This window comes from Pinus tabuliformis, chromosome J, assembly GCF_031772625.1.
Source record: "Pinus tabuliformis cultivar Carrire ecotype Pingquan chromosome J, CPIR1, whole genome shotgun sequence".
Lineage (NCBI taxonomy): Eukaryota > Viridiplantae > Streptophyta > Pinopsida > Pinales > Pinaceae > Pinus > Pinus tabuliformis.
The window spans coordinates 38,032,309-38,058,795 of NC_142295.1; the positions used below are offsets into that span (position 1 = coordinate 38,032,309).

General features: G+C 33.8%; 1 pseudogene; it reads left to right on the top strand.

Annotated features, from left to right (window-relative positions):
* The first annotated feature begins 1,374 nt into the window (after nucleotides 1-1,374).
* LOC149225329 (uncharacterized) lies at nucleotides 1,375-2,197 on the top strand (annotated as a pseudogene).
* Nucleotides 2,198-26,487: the final 24,290 nt, after the last annotated feature.

The window sequence follows — 26,487 nt, forward strand, 5'->3', positions numbered from 1 at the left end:
GTCATAGATTCAATTATTAAATGAAAGCTATTTTGATGACAGGGACAACCCTGACCCACGTAGATCCATATTATATTAAATGAGAATGGTGGACAATCACACTCCGTGGAGTCGAAATTTTTCACTTTAGCGTACGGATGATCGTGAAATGTAGACAATAATGTTTTGTTATTTGTATGATTATTTTGATTAATTTTGGTTTATTAAATTAAAAAAATATTATTTGGTTGGTTTATGTCCTCTTAAATTGAAATGTTAAAAAGGATTATTTTTACATAGATTTTTGTGAAAAAAACATATTATAATTTTGATGATTTAAATATTAAAAAGATTTGTATTTAATGGTTTATAAGTTTTAAATAAATAATTATTCGAGATATAGGTAAGATAAATGAGTTAAAAATGGAATTAAACTTTTTTTTGGTTTTAGATTTTTATGATCAATTTTTAATAATATCTTTTAAATTATTGAAATATCTACCAACAATTTATGATATAATTAATAATAAAAAAAACATTACCAAAATCAAAAAATAAATAATCTAAAATCAACTAATAACCTCATCATCTTCTCATAAACTCTATTTATGGCAGTCATTCCTCACAACACCTTCCTCGGTGAGAAAGATTAATATTTTATATCCTGGCTTTGACCCGCCCACCTCATATTTGACCCAACATTAATCAAAATTAACTTCTTTTCAAATCTGGCGGATGGTGTCATGGTTCATGAATTTGCGGAGTCTTATCCTGGAAACTGGTCAAGGTACGTTGTTATCCTATTTTTTTAAACATTTTATTTATTATATTTAATAATTTAAAATTCGCTCGTTGAACAACACGTGTAGAAATCTCCAGTTTAATACTAAAAATGGACTACGTCTGCCTCGGCCATCAATTTATCCGATCATCTTCGAGCTTTGGTTGGTCCAACCTTCTCGTTTGACAAAGATTCCTCACAATCTCTAAATAATATCTAAAACTATAGAGTGAGTGAGCTTATGAGTGACCTCTTTGTGAGCTTTAATGTTACTTCTGTTTACTAGCATTTATATTAATTAAATTTTAAAAAATATTTGAAATTAATGAATTTGGATTTCTTTTGAAATTGTGTAAATTAATAATTTATTAATGTAACATTATTATTAATTTAGCTAAAGTGTTAATTTTTAAAATATTTTTTATGCTTTTTTAGAAGAACTTTTATGTTACGTCATCACTCTGTATTTTTGGGTTGTATGTTAGACGATTAAAAGATGTTAACTCGTTTGATCATCGTACATGAAGGTAGTTAGAAGGAACAATTATTAATAACCTATAGGGGGCTCGAAAGATATTGTAATCATCGTCCTCAGGGTTTATGGGCAAAGAACCATGTCGCCCTCATATGAGAAGAATAGTCCCTATCAAGGTTTATCGCCCTCATATGAGAAGAATAGTCCCTATCAAGGTTTATGGGTGAAGAAGGTCGAGACCGTGCTGCTCTCATATGAGAAGAACAGTCCATGTCAGGGTTTATGGGCGAATAAGGTCATGGTTGCATTGAGGGAGTGCAAGCTTAAGTATTGTTCATTATGGAAGAAGCAGAATACCAGAGAAGGGCGTGAAAAATACTAGAGATGGGCACACATTGTTGGGGAAAACACTTGTTCTAGACTTCTTGTGCTCTCAGAGTCCTCCTCCTATATCTATGAATTCGTTCATCAAAACCCCAACAACATCGCCTACCTTGACTAGTCTATGGGGTTTTCTTCGATGGGGAACTTCCATGTTTAGGCTTAAGTCATCCACCATGATACCATTTTTCCAGAGCTTGAAATGGGTTCCTTGCAATGAATTCTTTTAGGATTTAGCCGTTGCCAAGCCCAGAGGAACGGATAACTTCGTAAATTCTTATAGTTTGAGCAACGATGATTAAGGGGACAGAGCACGAGAAGATAATGCCCTACTGGAAAAGGAAACATAGAAACGGTCAGAGACTATTGAGCAAAAGAGTGGTAGTGAGAGATTGAGTTGGCTTCCTAGGTGGGCTCATATAAGCTCAGATGATGCAAGGACCCTTTCAGCGGTAATTTCCATATCCCTGATTTTCAGGTTGTTTGTGGCAGAACGCAGAGACATTCCTTCCCTCTCCATGTATCCAACTTTCAGTGTGGGAGACTGCATCGTCAATGAGTCTTCCATGGAGATGTTATAATTTAACCCCATCATTTCATATATTAAGTAGAATTTTGGCGTAAATCACGTGAAGAAAACCTTTGTCGACGCGTTTCGAACCAACTAGTGTGGTTCATCGTCAAGGCAATTTGAATGAACAGATCACACTTTTCATCTTAAATAGATAGCAGAACATTCTAGACCAGGGAACGGCTATAATGACAACAGCTGGAATTGACCAGGAAACGGCTAGTTGACTTAGATAAGGGTTAAAAACTTTATTAAATAAGTTAATATTCTTATTAAAATATGAAATGGATCATTTTATAATGAACAGATCACACTTTTCATCTTAAATAGATAGCAGAACATTCTAGACCAGGGAACGACTATAATGACAACGGCTGAAATTGACGAGGGAACGGCTAGTTGACTTAGATAAGGGTTAAAAACTTTATTAAATAAGTTAATATTCTTATTAAAATACGAAATGGATCATTTTATAATTATAAATATATATTAGAAAAAGTAAATTTGAATAAGTAAAAAATAAATTAATCCAAAATTGTTAGTTATCACAGTTATTATAAATATTAGTTAGTTATAGAGTAATCTATAAATAGTTAAATTATATTTTTAATTAAAATATAAGTTTAAAAGACATATATTTATAAATATATATTGAAAAAATAAATAAATTAATTAATTAATTTAAATTAAATTAATATATATTAAAATAAAATAAAATAATTTTAATTAAATTAATCTAAAAAGGTTAGTTATAAAGTTATATGATGATGATGATGATGATGATGATCGTTAACGTCTGCTGAGACCAAATAATGATCTATCGGACCTAAAAAGACAAATTATTTATTTTGATTTAAGATTTTATTCCTATGCTCAAAAAGCTTGGAGAGAAGCCTCCCGAGCTCACTATAATTTTGGCATTGTAAAAGGCTAGGAAGGTCAGTATTGTAACAAAGGTTGTGAAATTGAGATCTAATGTGGTTGTATGCAGGGCACTCTAAGAGGAAGTGGTTTTCATCCTCGATGCTCCTATTCTCACAAATATGGCAGATCCTTTACATCCATCGCGTTTTAGGAACTACCCAGCGGCCAGTTTCACTATGGAGCTCATGAGAGTTATAAATATTAGTTAGTTAAATATAATTTATAAATAGTTAAATTATATTTTAATCAAAATATAAAGTAAAAGGACCTATATTTATAAATATATATTGAAATAAATTAATTTTAATTAATAAATATTAAATTAAAAATAAAATAATTTTAAATAAATAAAGTTATAATATATAAAAATTAGTTAGTGATAAAAAGAAACCCAAGAATAGTTAAATATATTTTGATCAAATTATAAGTTAAAGGGACATATAAATATATATTAACAGTCAATTTTCAATTAATAGTTAGAAAGTTTTTAATATTAGAGAATTCAAGGGTTAGAAAAATTAATAATTTTAAATAGTTATTTATTTATTTATATATATTTATTCAATTAAAATCCTCAAGGATAATTAAAGGGGGGTTTTTAAAAAGTTTTTCTTTAGTTATTAATTTATTTAATTCCATAGGGACAAGAATGCTATTCTATTTTATTTTTATTAAATATTATTCTATGGTCGTTAAATTAACTAACAATATTTTAAAAACAGGAAGGTCAAGAACAGGACCATTAGAGAAACACTGAGCCAAAGGCAATTTGTCCTAACAAAGCATTTGTTTTCAGCACTATCAAAGAAAGACTTAGTTTTCTGATTTTTGTAGGGATCGAATCTGTAACTTTGTTAGCCATGAATATTTCACCGAGATCGGTAAAGTCCCTCTTTTGTGTGTTGAATTTCAATTTGATAAAAGATGTAATATTTGGGAACAAATATTATTCTATAGCTGCTAATAATTCGAGGATATTTAATGCTACTCCTAATTAGTTCTATATTTTTGGAATTAAAAAATCTTGGTCTTTGATTCCTCCAACTTGTTCACTCATGATCAAATTCTATTACCAATTGAAAATTTTGTTACCTACATTTTTCATTTTTCCGGTGAGGACAAAGCATTTTGGTCCACTGCATTGCAATTTATCATAATGGGAAACTATCCTGAGATTGCCACCTTGATTTATGAGAAGAACGAAATGAGCCCATGTCAAGCATGGCCAATCAGAAATTGCATGTGATCAAACAGAATGAGAGCCAAAATTTGAAAGAGTTAAACCACACGCATCTATAGTGTCAAACTCTAATATGCTCATTTGAAAAAGTGCTCTGTAGATACAAATATTGCCTCTTTTTGGTTAGAAACTAGAAATAGTTCATGGTAGTGTAATAAGTTCCAACATTTCTGATGGGGTAAAGAATTATAAAATCAAGTTGTCCTTGCATTATGAGAAAAATGAAACCTGTCCAAATGGGTTGAAGTGCAAATTTTCCCATGGACACAATCAGCTTCATCAAGTCTTCTATCAGGTGCAAAAGTTGGAACTCGGCCTTCAACTACATCTTCTCTAGGATCTCATTCTAGTGAGGAATTTGATGATGTGAATTCTCTAAAGGTCTTTGTTGGAAGTTTTCCACCTTATGTGCTTCTCAATGTTATGATCTCTCCAAATATGATACAATTTATGAGATCTTTTAGAACCCAAACTCCATTTTCTCAACACATCCCTCTTCATGTAAGTCTACTCAAATTATCATTTTATTTTCTTTTGGAAGCATGCAATTCAAAGGAGTACACGTGTCGGTATTTTAATGCTCTTTCCAAATATCACAGGTGAGTTTGCATGATTTAGGTGTATGCAATTCAAGTGATGTGTTTATGTGTATGAGTGTGCTTGATGAGTTTGTGTTTAACACAAAAATGTTGAATTTGATAACGTGGAATATTAAAATGTTGAATTTGATAAAAAAAGGTTGAATTTGATCTAATTTTGCGAGGAGAGTAAAATTTCTCTAGCTTAAATTTATCATCTTCTTTACAGCTACATTAACATTTTTCTAGCTTAAATTTATCAAATTTTGTGGGTTAAATTTGGGTTCTAGCGTGAAAATTTTATTGAAAAATACAAAAATTAGTAGACTACTAAGAAATTCCACTCCAAATGGAATCCTTGTTATTGAAATCATTGTTATTTAGAAGTGAATAATTCATATGCATAAAGTCTTTCTAGGTACTGGTTCATTTATGGAGGCTATAACATTGGGGAACTCTACAAGAGATTTTGGATCAATTCTTTGTGAACAAAACCCTATTATTTAATTGGGTCTATTTTTTGTAATGGTTTTCAAGCAATAAATAGTTTGTATTCAGCGTCAAGTGTGAAGGAGATACCTGTTACTAAGGTAGTTACAGTGCCTCCATACAAAAATGTTATTTTCTGTTTTTATCAGACTAATACGAAGTGTGAGTGGGGAACTGATTGTCATTTTTTTAACTCAGAAGAAGAAATTCGGAAGGGTCAGCATGTATTTCCTCTTTTTGCTCATAAACTAGAAACAATTCATGGCAATGCAATAAGTTCCAACATTTTTGATGGGGTAAAGAATTATAAAATCAAGTGTCCATGCATTATGAGAAAAATGGAACCTGTCCAAATGGATTGAAGTGTAATTTTCCCATGGACACAATGAGCTTAGGCCTCCAGGTTATAGAATTCATGCAACAATTTGTCCTAACAAAGAATTTGTTTTCAACACCGTCAAAGAAAGACTCAATTTGTTGATTTTGTCCTAACAGAGCATTTGTTTTCATATTTGTCAAAGAAAGACTCAATTTGCTGATTTTTTGCAGGGAATGAATCCGTAAATTTTTTGGCCATGAACATTTCATTGAGATAGGAAGGGTCTGCAAGTATTTCCTATTTTTGGTCAAAAACTAGAAACAATTCATGGCATTGCAATAAGTTCCAACCTTTCTAACGGGGTAAATAATTATAAAATCAAGTTGTCCATGCATTATGAGAAAAATGGAACCTATTCAAATGGGTTGAAGTGCAAATTTTCCCATGGAAACAATGAGCTTAGGCCTCTAGGTCAAAGATTCATGCAACAATTTGTCCTAACAGAGCATTTTTTTTCAACGTTGTCAAAGAAAGACTCATTTTGATGATTTTGTCCTAACAGAGCATTTGTTTTCAACTTTGTCAAAGAAAGACTCAATTTGCTGATTTTTTGCGGGGATCGAATCTGTAACTTTGTTGGCCATGAATATTTCACTGAGATTATGTGTTGAATTTCAAATTGATAAGAGATGCAATATTTGGGAGCAAATATTATTTTGTAGCTGCTAACAATTCGAGGATATTTATTGCTACACCTAATTAGTTCTACATTTTTGGAATTAAAAAATCTTGGTCTTTGATTCCTTCTACTTGTTTACTCATGATCAAATTCTATTACCAATTGAAAATTCTGGTACCTAAATTTTTCATTTTTCCGGTAAGGACAAAGCATTTTGGTCCACTGCACTGCAATGTATCATCATGGGAAATTGTCCTTAGATTGCAACCTTGATTTATAAGAAGAATGGAATGAGCCCATGTTAAGCATGGCCAATAAGAAATTGCATGCGATAAAACAAAATGAGAGCCAAAATTCAGAAGAGTTAGACCACAAGCATCTATAGTCGAAAACTCTAAGATGCTCATTCACGAAAGTTCTTTATAGATACAAATGGGTTGATACTGCTTGTGAAGATTTGTGCACCTTAATGAAATTTTATATAATGTATGAATGTCACCAAAGCTTTCATGAAACTCCTATTTCTCAGTTTCCCATTGGTATTCAATGGATCAAAAGCCTCGAGGGCGTGATATTCTTGTGAAACCCATTTTTAACGTTATTTGATCACCGCATTTTGCATATCTTTGTTTCCATTCCTATTTTTTGATGGTGTATTAATGAACACTATCCATTATTCAGCATTGTCGTTGATTGATTGTTAATTTGTTAGGAATGTGTCGTTGATTGATTGTTAATTTTTTAGGAATGCCAAATTTGCAAGGTTGATTCCATTGATGGATGTAGGTACATGTGTCGGTATTTGGATGCCCTTTCGAAAACTCAAAGGTGAGTTTGCAAGATTTAGGTTTATGCAATTCAAGTGATGTGTTTATGTGTATGAGTGTGCTTGATGAGTTTGTGTTTAACACAAAAATGTTGAATTCGATAAAGTGGAATATAAAATGTTGAATTTGATAAAAAGGGTTGAATTTGATCTAATTTTGCAAGGACAATAAAATTTCTCTAGCTTAAATTATCATCTTCTTTCCAACTACATTAACATTTTTCTAGCTTAAATTTATCAAATTTTATGGGTTAAATTTGGGTTCTAGCATGAAAAGTTAATGAAATGTACAAAAAATTAGTAGAATACTAAGCAATGTCACTCCTAATGGCATCCTTGTTATTGAAAGCATCATATTTATAAGTGCATTCTTCATATGCACAAAGTCTCTCTAGGTATTGGTTCATGTCAGGGGGCTATAACATTGGGGAACTCTACAAGAGATTTTGGATCAATTATTTTTTAACAAAACCCTATTAGTTATTTGCGTCTATTTTTTGTAAGGGTTTTCAAGCATATAAATAGTTCAGATTCAGCTTCAAATGTGAAGGAGATACGTGCTACTAAAATAGTTACACTTCCTCCATACAAATATGTTCTTTTCCATTTTTATTACACTAAAAAGAAGTGTGGGTGGGGAACTGATTGTCAGTTTGCTCACTCAGAAGAAGAACTTCAAAAGGGTCAGCAAGTATTTTCTATTTTTGGTCAGAAACTAGAAACAATTTATGGCAATGCAATAAGTTCCAACATTTATGACGAGGTAAATAATTATAAAATCAAGTTGTCCATGCATTATGAGAAAAATGGAACCTATTCAAATGGGTTGAAGTGCAAATTTTCCCATGGACACAATGAGCTTAGGCCTTCAGGTCACAGATTCATGCAACAATTTGTCCTAACAGAGCATTTTTTTTCAACGTTGTCAAAGAAAGACTCAGTTTGTTGATTTTGTCCTTACAGAGCATTTGTTTTTAGCTTTGTCAAAGAAAGACTCAGTTTTTTGATATTTTACAGGGATCGAATTTGTAACTTTGTTGGCCATGAATATTTCACTGAGATTGTGTGTTGAATTTCAATTTGATAAGAGATGCAATATTTCAGAACAAATATTATTTTGTAGTTTCTAACAATTCGAGGATATTTAATGCTACTCCTAATTAGTTCTACATTTTTGGAATTAAAAAATCTTGGTCTTTGATTCCTTCTACTTGTTTACCCATGATCAAATTCTATTAGCAATTGAAAATTATGTTATCCACATTTTTCATTTTTTCAGTAAGGACAAAGCATTTTGGTCCACTACACTACAATGTATCATCATGCGAAATTGTCCTGAGATTGCAACCTTGATTTAGGAGAAGAATGAAATGAGCCCATGTTAATCATGGCCAATCATAAATTGCATGTGATAAAACAGAATGAGAGCCAAAATTCATAAGAGTTAGACCACAAGCATCTATAGTGGCAAACTCTAAGATGCTCATTTGCAAAAGTGCTCTGTAGATACAAATGGGTTGATACTGCTTGCGAAGATTTGTGCACCTTGATGCAATTTTATATAATGTACGAATATTACCAAAGCTTTCATGAAACTACCTGTTGCTTGGTTTCCCATTGGTATTCAATGGACCTAAGGCATCGGGGGCGCAATATTCTTGTGGAAACCCTTTATAATGTTATTTGATCACCGCATTTTGCATATCTCTATTTCCATTCCTATGTTTTAATGGTGTATTAATGAACACTATCCATTATTTGACCTTGTCGTTGATTGATTTTTAATTTGTTAGGAATGTGTCATTGATTGATTGTTAATTTTTGAGGAATGCCAAATTTGCAAGGTTGATTCCATTGATAGATGTAGGTACAGGTGTCGGTATTTGGATGCCTTTTCCAAATCTCAAAGGCGAGTTTGCATGATTTAGTTGTATGCAATTCAAGTGATGTGTTTATGTGTATGAGTGTGCTTGATGAGTTTGTGGTTAACACAAAAATGTTGAATTCAATAAAGTGGAATATTAAAATGTTGAATTTGATAAAAAGGGTTGAATTTGATCTAATTTTGTGAGGACAGTAAAATTTCTCTAGCTTAAATTTATCATCTTCTTTACAGCGACATTAACATTTTTCTAGCTTAAATTTATCAAATTTTGTGGGTTAAATTTGGGTTCTAGCCTAAAAAGTTTATTGAAATATACAAAAATTAGTAGACTACTAAGCAATGCCACTACTAGTGGCATCCTTGTTATTGAAATCCTCATCATTTATAAGTGCATTCTTCATATGTATAAAGTCTCTTTAGGTACCGGTTCATGTCTCGGGGCTATAACATTCGGGAACGCTACAAGAGCTTTTGGATCAACTATTTGTCAGCAAAACCCTATTACTTAATTGGGTCTATTTTTTGTAATGGTTTTTAAGCATATAAATAGTTCAGATTCAGCTTCGAATGTGAAGGAGATACGTGTTACTAAGATAGTTACATTGCATCCCTAAAAATATGTTCTTTTCCATTTTTATCAGACTAACAAGAAGTGTGAGTGGGGAACTGAATGTCAGTTTTCTCACTCAGAAGAAGAACTTCGGAAGTGTCAACAAGTATTGCCTCTTTTTGGTAAGAAACTAGAAACAATTCATGGCAGTGCAAAAAGTTACATCATTTCTGATGGGGTAAAGAATTATAAAATCAAGTTGTCCATGCATTATGAGAAAAATGGAACCTATCCAATTGGGTTGAAGTGAAAATTTTCCCATGGACACATTGAGCTTAATCCTTTAGGTCAAAGAATTCATGTAACAATTTGTCCTAATAGAGCATTTGTTTTCAACATTGTCAGAGAAAGACTCAGTTTGTTGATTTTGTCCTAACAGAGCATTTTTTTCAACACTATAAAAGTAAGACTCAGTTTGATGATTTTTTGTGGGGATCAAATTTGTAACTTTGTTGGCCATGAATATTTCACTGAGATTGATAAAGTCCCTCTTTTGTGTGTTGAATTTCAATTTGATAAGAGATGCAACATTTTTGAACAAATATTATTCTGTAGCTGCTAATAGTTCGAGGATATTTATTGCTACTCCTAATTAGTTCTATATTTTTGGAATTAAAAAATCTTGGTCTTTGATTCCTTTTACTTGTTTACTCATGATCAAATTCTATTACCAATTGAAAATTTGTTAACTACATTTTTCATTTTTCTAGTTAGGACAAAGCATTTTGGTCCACTGCACTACAATGTATCATCATGGGAAACTGTCTTGAGATTGTGACCTTGATTTATGAGAAGAATGAAATGAGCCCATGTTAAGCATGGCTAATCAGAAATTGCATGTGATTTAATGAAGTGAGAGCCAAAATTTGGAAGAGTTATACCACAAGCATCTATAGTGGCAAACTCTAAGATGCTCATTTACAAAAGTTCTCTGTAGCTACAAATGGGGTGATATTGCTTGCGAAGATTTGTGCACCTTGATGCAATTTTCTATAATGTATGAATGTCACCAAAGATTTCATGAAACTACTTGTTGCTCGGTTTCCCATTGGTATTCAATGGACCAAAGGCATAAGGGGCGTGATATTCTTGTGAAAACCCTTTTTAACGTTATTTGGTCACCACAGTTTTCATATCTTTGTTTCCATTCCTATGGTTTGATGGTGTATTAATGAACACTATCCATTATTTAGCCTTGTCATTGATTGATTTTCAATTTGTTAGGAATGTGTCGTTGATTGATTGTTAATTTGTCAGGAATGCCAAATTTGCAAGGTTGATTCAATTGATGGATGTAGGTATAGGTGTCGGTATTTGGAAGCCCTTTCCAAATCTCAAAGGTGAGTTTGCATGATTTAGGTGTATGCAATTCAAGTGATGTTTTTATGTGTATGAGTGTGCTTGATGAGTTTTTGTTTAATACAAAAATGTTTAATTCGATAAGGTGGAATTATAAAATGTTGAATTTGTTAAAAAGGGATAAATTTTATCTAATTTTGCGAGGACAGTAAAATTTCTCTAACTTAAATTTATCATCTTCTTTACAACTACATTAACAGTTTTCAAGCTTAAATTTATCAAATTTTGTGGGTTAAATTTGGGTTCTAGCCTGAAATTTTTATTGAAATATACACAAATTAATAGACTACTAAGTGATGCCACTCCTAATGGCATCCTTGTTATTCAAATAATCATTATTTATAAGTTCATTGTTCATATGCATAAAGTCTCTTTAGGTATTGGTTCATGTCTCGAGGCTATAACACTGGGGAACTCTAAAAGAGATTTTAGATCAATTCTTTGTCAACAAGACCCTATTAGTTAATTGGGTCTATTTTTTGTAATGGTTTTCAAACATATAAATACTTCTGAGTCAACTTCGAATGTGAAGGAGATACATGTTACTAAGATAGTTACACTACCTCCATAGAAATATGTTCTTTTCCACTTTTATCAGACTAACAAGAAGTGTGAGTGGGTAATTGATTGTCAGTTTCCTCACTCATAAGAAGAACTTCAGAAGGGTCAGCAAGTATTGCCACTTTTTGGTAAAAAAGTAGAAACAGTTCATGGCAGTGAAATAAGTTCCAACATTTTTGATGGGGTAAAGAATTATAAAATCAAGTTGTCCATGCATTATGATAAAAATGGAACCTGTCCAAATGGGTTGAAGTGAAAATTTTCCCATGGACACAATGAGATTAGGCCTTTATCATCTTCATCAAGTCTTCTATCAGGTGCAAGAGTTGGAACTCGGCCTTCAACTGCATCTTCTCTAGGATCTTATTCTGGTGAGGAATTTGATGATGTGAATTCTCTAAAGGTATTTTTTGGAAGTTTTCCACCTTATGGGTTTCTCAATGTTATGACGTCTCCAGATCTAATACAATTTATGAGATCTTTTAGAAACCAAAGGCCATTTTCTCAACTCATCCCTCTTCCTTTAAGTCTACTCAAATTATCATTTATTTTGTTTTGGAAGCATGAAATTCGAAGGAGTTTGAAGGGGTATAGATGCGTGACATAGTGTGTTCTATCGCAAGAAATGATTGAATCTCTTGTAAATGAATGGAAGGACGAAGGACTCTATGGAAAAACCAAGTTTCCCTACACATAGATAAGATATAATAACATGTTAGGATAAACAATGATAAAGATAATAATTATACTTTTTTTTAGGAATATAATAGTTATATTTTTTTTAGGAGACTATTGTCAAGATGTGCTACACTCTGTGAATATCACCATTCATGAAGCATTCACAAACATTATTTATACAATTGAATGAATATAGATACAATGTTTCTAATGTAATGGTGTTAATAATGTATATACGAAGGCAAATTTAGCCTTGAAATTCAACCCAAGGAACTATTTTGTCATATTTTTTCATATTTCTTATTTGTTATATTTATAATTTATGGTTAATCTCTCCACTTAATATATCATTTTTTCTTTCAAGTATGTTGTTTGTGAGACATAAATGTGAAATTGTTTCCTTTTCACTTATAGTACTAATGTAGATAGTTTGCATAAGATTCCATTCTTGACAGATGGTGGATGTCTTAAGTCATATTATTTCTTAGATTTATTTTTACATGTAATGTAATTTTGGATCAGTGACAAGTCACATAGACTATATTCTCTAGTTTTTCGAGAGCTAGAATGCACATTCAAAAAATTATTTGCCTCCTTTGATTTGAGTTTTCTAGGAAAATGATGATGCACTTCTAGATTTTTTGTTGGCATCTATTGCTTCAGTCAATGACACATATCAGGATGGAAATAAAGCTTTGCATTGGGCTTTGAAACAAGACACTCCTCTCAATGGATGCAGTGTAATTTTTTCGGTTGTAGAAAACTTTTAGATGATGGTGCTATCGTAACATCTAGAAACAATACAGGACCAACTCTTGTTCACACAACTGCATGTCATGGCCACCTTGAGGCATGCCTATTAATAATAAAGAAGCATGGGGGAGGTAAACATACTCGCAAGAACAAGAGAGACCCCTCTACATTATGCTTTGAAGAATAACCATCTTGCATGTGTTGCTCACATGCTCAGACATGCAATAAAGAAGCATGGGGGAAGTATAAACATACTCACAAGAACAAGAGAGACCCATCTGCATTATGCTCTGACTAATAACCATCTTGCATGTGCTGCTCTCATGCTCAGACATGGAGCCAATAAAGATGTAAAAGGTTTGAGAAATGAAAATCATATTTAGCTTGCACATTCATCTGAGATGAGTGCGTTGTTGAGTCTATATGACAAATAATTCCTTGATGAAGCATGGGGGTTTTCATTTTTTTAAAAATTATCAAATATTTTCTATTGGAAATTGAAATACCATCTTTGAACATTAAGAGGCAATCTATGTTGGAAAGGTTATAGAATCTGTCAGTTTGGCATAATGTAAGTGCTTTCTCTTTATCTTCTACCTTTGAAAGACATTTTTTTTACTAATTTTTATCTTCAATGATTTTTTATATGTCACAATGCTTCTCAAATTTATGCCTTACAATGTTTCCTTTACAACATCTGTTGCAATTGCTAGTTTATTCTCACTTTTACTAATTTAATATTTATATGAAACACTCGAAAATAAAAACTTTAGACGATTTTCTTTTAAATCAAAAGAAAACAACTTTGTCTTTCTTGATATTTGGTAGTGATTTGACTTTTACTTATTCAATAATGTGGTATGTAATAATGTGTAGACAAGGATGTAGTGGTTATTATTTAGTAAAGGATATATTGGGTCAACAAAGTATAAATTTTATGTGTTGAATGGTTCTAATGAAATTTGGGGTTATAAGGGTCTTCTCAATTTGTGGGTTTGGTCACTTTTTAGGGTTCTTCACATTTATTGAAATATTCTCTTGTGTTTTTTTTAGGGCTAGCTGATAAAATCTTGAGACTTATTTTTTTAATTGCAAAATGTTTTCGATTGGACTCATTACGACATGTATGAAATAGATCATAGATTTCATCTTCTCATAGGAAATGGCAGAGCACATGATCAAGTATTATTTTGAATAGAGATCCTCGAATATAATTGTATGGAGAACTTTTCTTTATGACTCCATAGTGTTCTCCACGGGAGAAACATTGTAGAAAATATCTATAAACAAGGTAATTTGCAATGTTTATAAACCATGGGTTTGTAAAGACACTAAAAATGTGTTCAGTAGGAAAAACGTCATCCACCAAATGTTCTTCCAAGTTGTTCTCCAAGCGAGATAAGAACTCTTGTGAGGCTTATCAAGTACAATGAGATCAAACTCATGCAAAAAAAAAACCATATAACTACTTTGCCACTAATAATAGGTTTTTTCATGATATATCTTATTGCAACATGATTTGCATGAACTAAGATTATACATCCTATTATATAGTGTCAACGTTTGTTAATGTCATAAACATTAATAAGAAACTTTTTTCAGATATTGTATAATTTTGTTCCACTTTAGCATGTTTGTTGATGATGAATAGATAACACACATTTCAACAGCTTCATGTTGTCCTAAAACAACACTTAGGAAAAGACCCAAAATAGTATGATATTAAACAACTAATTATACCTTCATGTTTATAGGTTTAGATAAACATCTCTAGAAAACAAAAATAACAATGAAAACTCTAAACATAAGAAGTTAAAAGTGTAAGGGACATTCTTACAACAACTCTAATCCTTAACATATATACAAGAATATTCCATAGTATATGTAACACAAGAATCAAAGCTCTCTAGAAAGTGCTTGGCAAAATGGTGGCTTCTCCTCAATAAAAAATTCAACATAAGTATGTGAAAGATCCTAGAGCTAAAGCCCCCTTCTACTTAGATTTTCTAGCATTTATAGCCATTTGACAAATAATTACCCTCTCTCAGACTTGTGGCCAAGTGGAAGTTTCAATTTTGTTCTCGACGCTACCCCACTCCTTTTCTTGACTTTCCAAATTATATAATTTTTCGTTTCACATATTTGTCCCTTTTTTCCAATGGGTCTTTTATTATATTTTGATTTACATTAATTTCGATGCCACCTTTAATCATTGTGCATGTGTGGGTACTTCATCCTATTATTCACATTATAATTTACATCCATATTTGAATGTTCTCTTTTCTCATCATAATATGACTTCATAGATAACATTTATGAAGAAACTGCTATATATTGATGGGTCCTTACCATGATGTCTAACATATGTATTTATGTTATTCACTTTTTCTCATAATGTCTTTGGATTAAAATGTATATTCTCATTTTTAGTACTAGTACCTAAATTTTATATCCTCAAAATATATACGTTATCAGTATAGTCCTTATCTCATAATTCTTAATGCACATGGGATCATCATTTTGGTTTTTGGTGAATTGATACTTTTTTTGCTCCAAAAGTCAATGCTTCATATGCAATCTGGGGATTTTCATAGCTTAGAACTCCCTTATTCACTTTTGAATTCCTTGGGATTACAATTAGTTCTCATTATCAATTTCGTGAGATTGAGAGAATTTTGTGTCTGCGATTGTGGTGTGGTATGTCACATTGTAGTTGGAATTTTATCCATATATTGGGTCTTCCTGGACAACATTGGTAGTTTTAGTATATTTAAATGGAATTAAGTTGTTTCTAGTGTGTAGCTTGTGGATTAATGATTCAAGTTAAGTGTGCTACACTCTACTTCTGGTTATAGTGCAACTAATGAAAATTTGTTAAGTTGGGCAATGGAAGGAGGTAAGGTAGTTTAGCTTTAGTGTTTGAGCCTATAATTACAAATTCCTTATATGCATGTGGGTTGTTGCCTAATTTGCAATTTGGTAGAATTAAGCAAGTTCTCATATGTTACGAAGGGTACATATCCTAGAACCAAGTGGTAATTTCCTCTATAGTAGATCAAGTGTAGACCTAGGAGGTAGACAAGGATAGTGAAATCACCTTATTGATGGAAATTGTGTAGTAACAAAAACAACAAATTGCAAAATTATAATATGAGTATCTCACTCTTTAGCATATGGTTATTGGCATGGATAGCATTCACGCTATCAAATTCTAAATTTCTCGACTTTTTATAGGTTTTTTAGGAAATAAGGAGAGTGAAACATTCCAGCAACAATTAATAGTTGTGGAGATGGAACCTATGGAGCATAGATTTTCCAGCATTGAATTGCAGTTGAATTGATATGGGATAAATCAAAAGGATAATGAGGCAGTCTCTCTAGTTTCTTTTTTATTAAGTGACTATGTTAGGGTATAAACATATTGTAGAAGTTAGGAATATTGTTTTGAGAATGAATATGTAGACATAGATTGTCAAGCACAAGTTTTGAACCAGATTACGGCATATTTGAAGTTATATATATATATATATATATATATATATATATATATATATATATAACTTCAAAAATGCCTTATATAGGGTCACAACCAAGGTAGACACCAAATTGGTGTATGAGACTCCTTTGTTTGTGGGATAAGCGACCAACGTTCGTGTAAGGATTTGATTTCTAAAGTCTACGGAGGAGTAAATACTCTACTCCCTCTCGATTTGAACATGCGACCTTTTAGGAAGAAATATGTGTTTTAAACCCATAGGCTCATTCAAATTGTAATATGAAGTAATTAATATAATGTCAAATGAATAAATTTAATTACGTACTTTTTAATGATCTCCTTTATTTAATTTTATCACCATATTACTAAGAAAATTACAATTTTCTTGAAGAACAAAAATCTCGTCCTTTTATTCTAAAAGAGTATTGGTGACCACTACAATTTGAGAATTTACTTGATGATCATTTGCATGGATTTTAAAGGTGACAAAATACATATATAGACTTGTTGTATTGGATTTGTACCTCATGACATCCAAGGAAACTTTTAATCTCCTAATGTTCTCTATAATCCATTGAGGCAACACCAAGTCTAAAGTGCCCAACTATATTCATATACTTGTGATTACATGTTCTAGCAGGAGCATGAAAGGTAGTTATGGATACAATCCTAGATTATGTCAATCCAGTTACTCTAGTATCAATTTATTAACTATTATCATAACACTAGACATAAACTCTTCTCTAGTAGTATATCAAAATAGGGATCAAAACAACCAGCACCCAATTCCCAAATTCTTTAACACACATTCGAAGCACATATTATCCTAGGTATTTCGAAGCTCCAGAACAAGAGAGGGTTGAATTTAAAATGCAAAATAGGTGTGAAGGGTAAAAAAATTGCCAACTCAAGGAAAGTGCTAGTTTGTCCTTTAGAATCTAGGCTAATAACAACCTAGAGGTCCAAGAACCCTTCCTACACACAGTTATCTCAAAGGGGAATGCACTCGTGTAGACTAAATAGACCTAGACATAAAGGAACAAATACAAACACTATCAAACAAACATGAATCTAATCATTGTGCATTGTGTTTCTTTCCAAACTTTTCATAAATGATTCCCCATTAGCATTACATTATTCACACGTCAACTCAAAAAATCACAAACAAAGGATTCAAATACATCTGAAAACATAACTTTAGGCATGTAGTGGGACGATAAAGTTCTCATCACATAAATTGCTTGGCATTGAGTTTGAAGCCTCGATGTTGCGAACCATGTAAAGGATTAATTCATTGCCACTGATGATTAAGGGTGGTTAATATAATAATTTTAACATTGAGAAACCCACTTTTAAGGGTGAGGTAATGTTAGTAAATCAATTAATTTCACAAATTTTTTCCAACATGATGGTGGTTAATTTAATACTTTTAACATTGAGAACCCCACTTTTAAGGGTGACGTAATGTTAGTAAATCAATTAATTTCACAATTTTTTTCCAACAATATATGTTAGAATGAGGTTTGGAAAAGGAACATATTTCTTGTTTACTAATTTGGAAAAATAATTGTGAACATGATTAGACTTTAGAGTTCATAATTGTATAAGTGATGATTACCAACTCCCCGTGTAAAGCTCCTATTGCCACTCATGATTAAGGGTGGTTAATATAATAATTTTAACATTGAGAAACCCACTTTTAAGGGTGAGGTAATGTTAGTAAATCAATTAATTTCACAAATTTTTTCCAACGTGATGGTGGTTAATTTAATACTTTTAACATTGAGTACCCCACTTTAAAGGGTGAGGTAATGTTAGTAAATCAATTAATTTCACAGTTTTTTTCCAACAATATATGGTAGAATGAGGTTTGGAAAAGGAACATATTTCTTGTTTACTAATTTGGAAAAAGAATTGTGAACATGATTAGACTTTAGAGTTCATAATTGTATAAGTGATGATTACCAACTCCCCGTGTAAAGCTCCTATTGCCACTCATGATTAAGGGTGGTTAATATAATAATTTTAACATTGAGAAACCCACTTTTAAGGGTGAGGTAATGTTAGTAAATCAATTAATTTCACAAATTTTTTCCAACATGATGGTGGTTAATTTAATACTTTTAACATTGAGTACCCCACTTTTAAGGTTGAGGTAATGTTAGTAAATCAATTAATTTCACAGCTTTTTTCCAACCATATATGGTAGAATCAGGTTTGGAAAAGGAACATATTTCTTGTTTACTAATTTGGAAAACGAATTGTGAACATGATTAGACTTTAGAGTTCATAATTGTATAAGTGATGATTACCAACTCCCCATGTAAAGCTCCTATTTATGGAGAATCAGTAATGACCCCTCAAATGTCACCACATACCTACCACCTTAAAAATAAAAAGTAAACACAATAATTAAATACACTTAAACAATTATTATTTAGGAAAGATAAACACTTTTCCTAATAAGATTTTATTAAAATAATGTTGAATAAATTTAAAATAATATTAATTGTTGATAATAAGAAAATATTGATGTCTAGTTGTAATATTAAGATTATAATGAGGATGGTTTTGGGGCAGTTTAATTGGTTAATTCGAAAATTGTCAAATCATTGAAACAAGGCAGACCCAGGTTCAAGCCCCCCTTCAAGCGACCCTCCTAAACCCCCAGAGGTTTACTAGTAGTTACATGTTAGAAGGACTATTGAGATTAAGAAAAACACAATTATAATGATGAATAATGATGATGTTGATTGATGTTCACTAAAACCAATATAGATTTATGTTGACTCAATATCTACCAAGCTTCAAGAGAGATCCAATCTTTTATTTATGTTAACTCAAAATCTACCAAGCTTCAAGAGAGATGTTCACTAAAACCAATATAGATTTATGTTAACTCAATATCTACCAAGCTTCAAGAGAGATCAAATCTTCTAAGATGCAAACGCACCTGTTTTTTACAAGTGGGAAACTTGAAGTGTTTTCGCTTGCTTCTTCTAGACATTTAGTAAATAGAGAATTAAGATAAATCAATATTAGTTTCTAATAATATTATTTATATTTAAATAAATTTCACATATAATTTTTATTTTTTTTTAATAATATTATTTTTCTTCCAGGGTGTGAATTTCCTTTTGCACCTCCAAAAGCAAAACATCAAAGAAGTTTGCTCAGTTAAAAGGTCAAGAAGGTTGATAATGTGGAAAATATTTTGAAATTTAGATTTTAATTTGAGTATATGATGACAATCTAAGAGAAAATTATTTTCATTTTCAACACTTTGTTACAAAGGTGAGAAACTCTTTTATTCCAAAAAATTTCAAAAAATTACCAACACCTATCATAGAACCCATAAAATTTTATTTTTATTTTACTAATATTTATTTTATTCTTTATAATATATTCATCCAAATAATAAACATAATATAAATTTTTTTTTCTGCGTAAGACTAAGCTATTTATATTACAAAATATCAAAAATTACAGCAATTTTTACATCAGGGCAGAGGCCCTGCATCTCCAGAGAGATTGGCAATTTCTCCATAATGGACCTTTCAGTGATGACACTGTTACAAAAATGGATCAACACGGTGCAAAGTTCCGACACAGTGGACATAGGAATCGACACAGTGGGTACATAAATCGACAGACAGCATATAAACTGACACAGTGGACATAAAAATCGACACATTGGACACATACATCGACAGAATGACAAACAGACGAAGAGAGCAGAAGAGACGAACAGAGAGTTGCGTTCCTTTCCCGGCAGCGAAGATCAGAATGATGGCTGAGCTAATCCTCATCAGTTGTGTAAGGCTCATCCTTCATTTTGCCTTTGAGCTTCTGGGATTTCTCCGTGTCCGAGAGCAAAGACTTCTGTACCGGCTCACTGGGGCCAGCATCAGCTGCTTGTGTGGCTGGGGGAATGTCTTCTCTAGTTGGCCGCCTCATATCAACCGCAGGAACTTGCATATCAACCATTGGCACATTCAGGTCTTCCAATTGCCCCCTGAGACTGCTGCAATGTTCCACCGAGACTGAGACAATGAGAGTGTTGTTCTCCAGAGTGCAGGGGATCCGGTAGCGAACAGCCGGATGCTCCACATGTCCACAGTCCATAATTTCTCCCCACACTCGCATATTGCTGCGGCCTGCAAGTCTGCTTGAGTTCCTATGCTGCTCAGAAGTGATTTCCACCGAGGAGGAAGGCGAAACGACTGGCCTCTGTGTTGCAGCACGTCCCCTGGAGCCGCCACGACGACTGCTCATCCTGGGCCTTTCTCTCTGCATCTCCAGACAAGAATTCCTCTGAGAAATCTTACACTGAACCAGAGAATGTTCCGTCTCTGCCAGCGCTTGCTCGGACGGCTTGAAGGAATGCGGGAAGGCGGCATTGGGTTCAGGTTTAAGGAGCGCCATCAACATCGCTCTCTGCTGCGCAATGAATGCCGAAGAGACGGGCTTTAAAACCCAAGTTACCTCTCCCTTAATCGCATTAACTGTGCCTGCGTGCTGTTTCATTGTGGCTCGTCCGGGCTGACACCTGCCCATGTGACGAGCCACATGCCTATCGCGCGGTGAAATCACCCGCATCCGGGAGAGAGAGGTCTTTTTGCACCAAAGAGATGCAGTCCTTTTTGAGTTGAGCATCATCTACCGTATCAAGTGAGCCTGAGAAATAAGGTATCGACTGTGACACGCCTTGATTTGCCATCCGATCTGCTACCTGGTTTGCAGTTCTCCTTACATGATGGAAGGTTATATTATGGAGATTGTGGAGCTTTTCCTCCAGGGATTCCAATCGGCTAAGCAGCCTCCAGCTTGTTGCAATCTTGACTGCCTTAGCCCCAGCCTGTATTCTTTTAGCCGCCTCTATGAGTATAAGAGAGTCGCCTTCAACTTCAAGTGGGAAGAAGTGATGCTGCTCAGCGAGACAGATTCCTTTCCAGAGACCTTCCAGTTCTGCGGCGTTGTTGGTGTCTTTGCCTATTGTCCCGTAATATACATGTACTGCTTCTCCTGTGTGTTGTCTGATGACTCCCCCAAATCCTGCAGGGCCAGGGTTACCTTTGGCTGCTCCGTCAAAGTTCAGCTTGTATGAGTTGAGTGCTGGTGGGGACCAAGCTGATTGGGAGGTGGATCTGATAGAGGGATTGGCTATTACCTTGACTAAGGCCTTGAGATCAAGATTCCATTCTTTCAGAATGAGGCGCTCCTGCTGAGTTTCTGGCATGTCAGTGTCATTCCAAGCTCTGATGGCCAGGGTTTCCTGAATATTTTTTTTAAGGATGAGCCAAAGATCGTCTGTAGATCTGTGAATGTTGTTGAAGATTCTGTGGTTGCGCTCCTTCCATAGGGTCCAGTACAGAAAGCCTGGTATAATACTCCACAGAGAGTTAAGAATCAAGCTTTTAAACGGCTTTTTGGACCAGTTCCTTATGTTTTCCGTTATATCCTCCTGTCTTTGGTTTACTCTCATGTTGCATTTCTCAACTTTCTCCCAGAGTTGCTTTGCTAGTGGGCACATTTCCATTAGGTGACTGATGGTTTCACAATTGATGTTGCAGTTTGGGCATCTGGATGGCCCTACAAATCCTCTTTTTACCAGATTATCCCAAGTGAGAATGCGTTTTTTGCTTAGTAGCCATAAAAAGGTGGAGATCTTGGGCCAGAGCCCTGAGTGCCAGACTTGTTCCCAGATTTGATCTTTGGCCGCCTGGAGATCTGAGTAGCGCAAGTGATGGGCTTCTTTTGTGGTAAAAGTTCCTTTGGTTGTGTAGCCCCATCTGAGTTTGTCCTGCTGGTTGGAGTGGCGGATTTTCCTGTTTGTGAGTTCCTGGTCAATATCGGTGTACAATTCTCCCTGCCAGTCTAGTTGCCAGAGTCGCGCTGGTTTCCATGTCTGAAAGTCATGATGTGTAGATTGCTGCCAGAATTGGTGAACTTGTGTGATGCTCTCTTGCTTCATATGAGCTTGCCAAAGAGGTTTGTGAAACAGATTTGCAAGTTTAGGGAGTTGCTGCCATGAGTCTTCCCAGAATCTGGCTGCTTGGCCTGAGTGAATTTCCCAGAAGCTGTGTTCTTGTATGAAGCTGCTTTGAGTTTTTGCATTATTCCAGATGAGTGATCCTTGTGCTGTAGGGTTGATTCTGATTAGATCACTCCATTGGCTGCCTTTGGCGTATTTTGCTTGCCATAATTGAGCCCATGGGGTGTTTGGCTTGGAGACCCAGTTCCACCAAATTCGAGCTCCCATTGTGTTGTTGCTTTGAAGCGGATCCCGAAGTCCTAATCCTCCTTCTGATTTGGTTTTACAAACCTCTGTCCAGTTGACTAGAGCCCATTTCCGATTCAGGCCAGTGGAGCCCCAGAGGAAGTTGCGTTGGAGATTGCGTATGGCTTTCAGTACCCATTTTGGAGCTGCCAAGATGGAGAAGAGATAGAGCGGCATTGCTTGTAAAACTGATTTGATTAGGACTAGCCTGCCCGCCATATTTAAAGCCCGGAAAGTCCAGGATGAGAGCTTTGATTCGAGTTTATCCAGGAGCGACCTCCAGGACGCATGCTTGATTGCTGAGTCTGAAAGGGGAGCTCCCAGGTATTTAGAGGGCAGGTGGGATATTGTGAATCCCAGAATTCGAGCAATGCTCCTTTGCGTGGTGGGGGGGGTATTGAAGAAAAAGAGCTGAGATTTTGCAGCGTTAATGGAAGTGCCAGAGGCGTCAGAGAAGAGGGAGAGTAGAGATTTGAAAACAGAGGCTTCTTTTGAGGAAGGGTGCCCGAAAAGCATTGTATCATCAACGAATTGCTGATGTGTCTGAGGAGTGCGTCCATGAAGAGAGATGCCTTTGAGAGCTTGGGAGGAGACTGCTGATTTGAGGAGCCTGTTGAGCCCTTCAGCCATTAGAACGAAGAGAAAAGGTGAAAGTGGATCCCCTTGCCTGATGCCACGTGAGGGATGAAAAGGAGCTGAGGGAGAGCCATTCAGTAAGACAGAGAAACTGGGAGATGTGATTAGGAATAAACATAATATAATTATTCAAATGATAAAATTGATTTATAAAGTTAAAAAGGATTGCTTTGTATTTTTTCTTAATTTAAATATTTATATTAATAAATGAAAAGAAAAGGTTATTTAAAAGAAATGAGTACTGTAAAAACAAATTTGATAAAGTTGTTTTTTTTCATAAAGATGTTGTTTTAGCAAAAAGTTTAGGTAATATGGAATTAATAATAACAATAAGAATATAATTTTACATCCAAAGATGGATGACTTTTTGGTTGGGAGTTGGTTGTAAACTTCTTTGATGTTGTGCTTTTGGAGGTGCAAAAGGAAATTCACACCCTGGAAGAAAAATAATTTGGTGACCACATGTACCATTCAGATTTTGAAGTTTGCGCTATTAAAACTAAATGGGTACCAGACCTAGGAAAATTGAGGAAGATAAGGTTATATTTTCTACACTCGTTATCTTCACACAGACATATGGACACTCTTCTTCACATGGTTCTATGAGATAAACAAGTGGATACTTACAAACTCTTTGCTGGTGAGGAGGACTCGAAGAGGATATTGAGGGATATTTGCTATGATATGGATGACATAGCAATTTGTTTGAACAAAATAGAACACTACATCACCTCAAATTCAAACACTGACTCAATTGCACCTCATAATAGAGAAGTGGTTATCAATGCTACCCTAATCAACATGGCCAGTGAAAATTCCTCTCCAGATCAACAGGTGATCATTTTGGATGAATAAATCCACCCTTGATTCTCTTCTCCCAAGAGCTACTCTTATGTTCTTTTGGTATTTTAGTTTGTGATTTTTTTTGTCCTCCTGCTATCATCTTTATCCCTATATGGTATCAACTGCGTAGTGGGTAAAACACTAATTATAAGCATCTATGGTTTTTTTGTATAAGTGGACAATCATCACCTATATGTATTCATAATAGGGTGGTTGTTCAATTTTGGTTGTTCAATTTTAATTTTGTTTTATTTCAAATATCAATAGAAATCAATGGTCAAATATTATCAAATATATATATATGAATGATATTTTGTATTTTTTTAATAATTTAAGTATTTATGTTAATAAATCAATAGATTATTAAGATGAAATGAGTTGTGTAAAGACAAATTTAATAAAATGGATTATTTTTTTATAGATAACATAGTAAATAATACGAAAAAAATTAATTGTTAAATTTAAATAAATCATGTTTATGATAGAATATATGCATTTGTTGATTTTCATGAAAACTTAATATGAATAGATTTATTGATTTTCCTTATAAGCATAATGAAGTTTGAGGTTTTTCCCCCCAAAAAATTATAAAGATGTGAAGTCTTAATTGGGAGAAAAAAATGTAAATCCTTTTTAATAAGCTTGTTTCTCAAGTTGGTTTATATATATATATAAGTTAGGTTATTTTGTAGAAGAAAAATGTTACATATTTTTTATTATTAGTTTCTTATTAAGGAAATTAGACTAGTAATATAAAGTCATGAAAATTACTCTATACATCTAATAATATTGTTTCATATAATTGAGTTTTTACTTATTTAAATAACCAAAAGAATAAACTTAACCTGAATTAACTGAAAATCAAGTAGGTTTGTACAATATTTTAAAACATAAATTATCTAAAGTGAACCATTTTTTACTTGTGGGAGAATCCACCTAGGTGGTAGTCATTCTCCCCATTACTATTGAAGTCCATGTTGCCAATTTTCTTACGTAGAATCAAAACTTTTCTATCAAATTTGTTAAGTTGTTGCTATAAAGATTCAATAGAAAGGATAATTTATTCCTAGGACTCATTATGCTCAACCAAGAATTTTCCCATCAGAGTTTTTTATTTTCTAATATAAATCAACAATCTACATATATTGTGTTTGTGTGGACCTGGTGTTTCTTTTGTTAGGAATCCATTGTCCAACATTTCCACCACCTCTAAGTTGGACAAGTCTCGATGCTTGATTTGAGATTCATCTTTTGACGTCTCAATTTCTTCTTGAGAACATTATGAAGTGCACCACCAATATCTATGAGCAAAGGCTTCAACATTGGCTCAAACCCTGGAGTGAGACAATTGGTCTCTACTGGAGCTACCATGACCGAAGGTAGAACAAACTCTACAAGGTATGTGAATTGTTGGTTGGAAGAGAAGGTGGAGGACGAAGAGGATGAGAGTGGGAAGGGGAGGCCAAGATGAGTTGACCAATAGCAGCAATTTGCATTGGATAAGAGGGACAAAGGAGCCCTTCAACAATGCCAAGGACGAGTAGGGAAACATCATGTTGGGTGTGGATCATTATTATGTTCCTGATTGTTCAAAGGTTTTTTGTTTTAGCCCTGTTGGATCCTTGTGTAGGAATTTACAGGGTAAGTTCCTCAGAAAGAACACCAAAAGGACACCGCTCACAACCAGATCTCAAATCAATACACCAGTATTTTTGACGTGGTTAAAACCCTCAAAGTGCAAGGAGGGAAACAGTCCACGGCCTGTCCCAACGTGGGTACTACAGGCAATTTATTAATCAAAGAATGAAAATTTACATAAGCTTCTCTCATGCACGGATTACCCGAAAAATGACCCTCCATGCGCTTTAAATAGAACTCATGGACCAATCGGGTGTCAAGCCACGGATCAAGTGTCGGTAATACCGAGGTGAGAGTGAACCGTCAGATCACTACATATCGTGACCGTCGGATTGTAAGTTACAAAATGTACAACGGTAAAGAAAGACACTTTACCTAACTCTATACCTAACTCTATACTAGACCAAGTTGAACTTAACTATATCCTATGTGTCGGAATATCCTAACATCCCCCCTTAAGAACAACTTGGGATAGGATTGAAGGATTTACAAATATGACACAATAG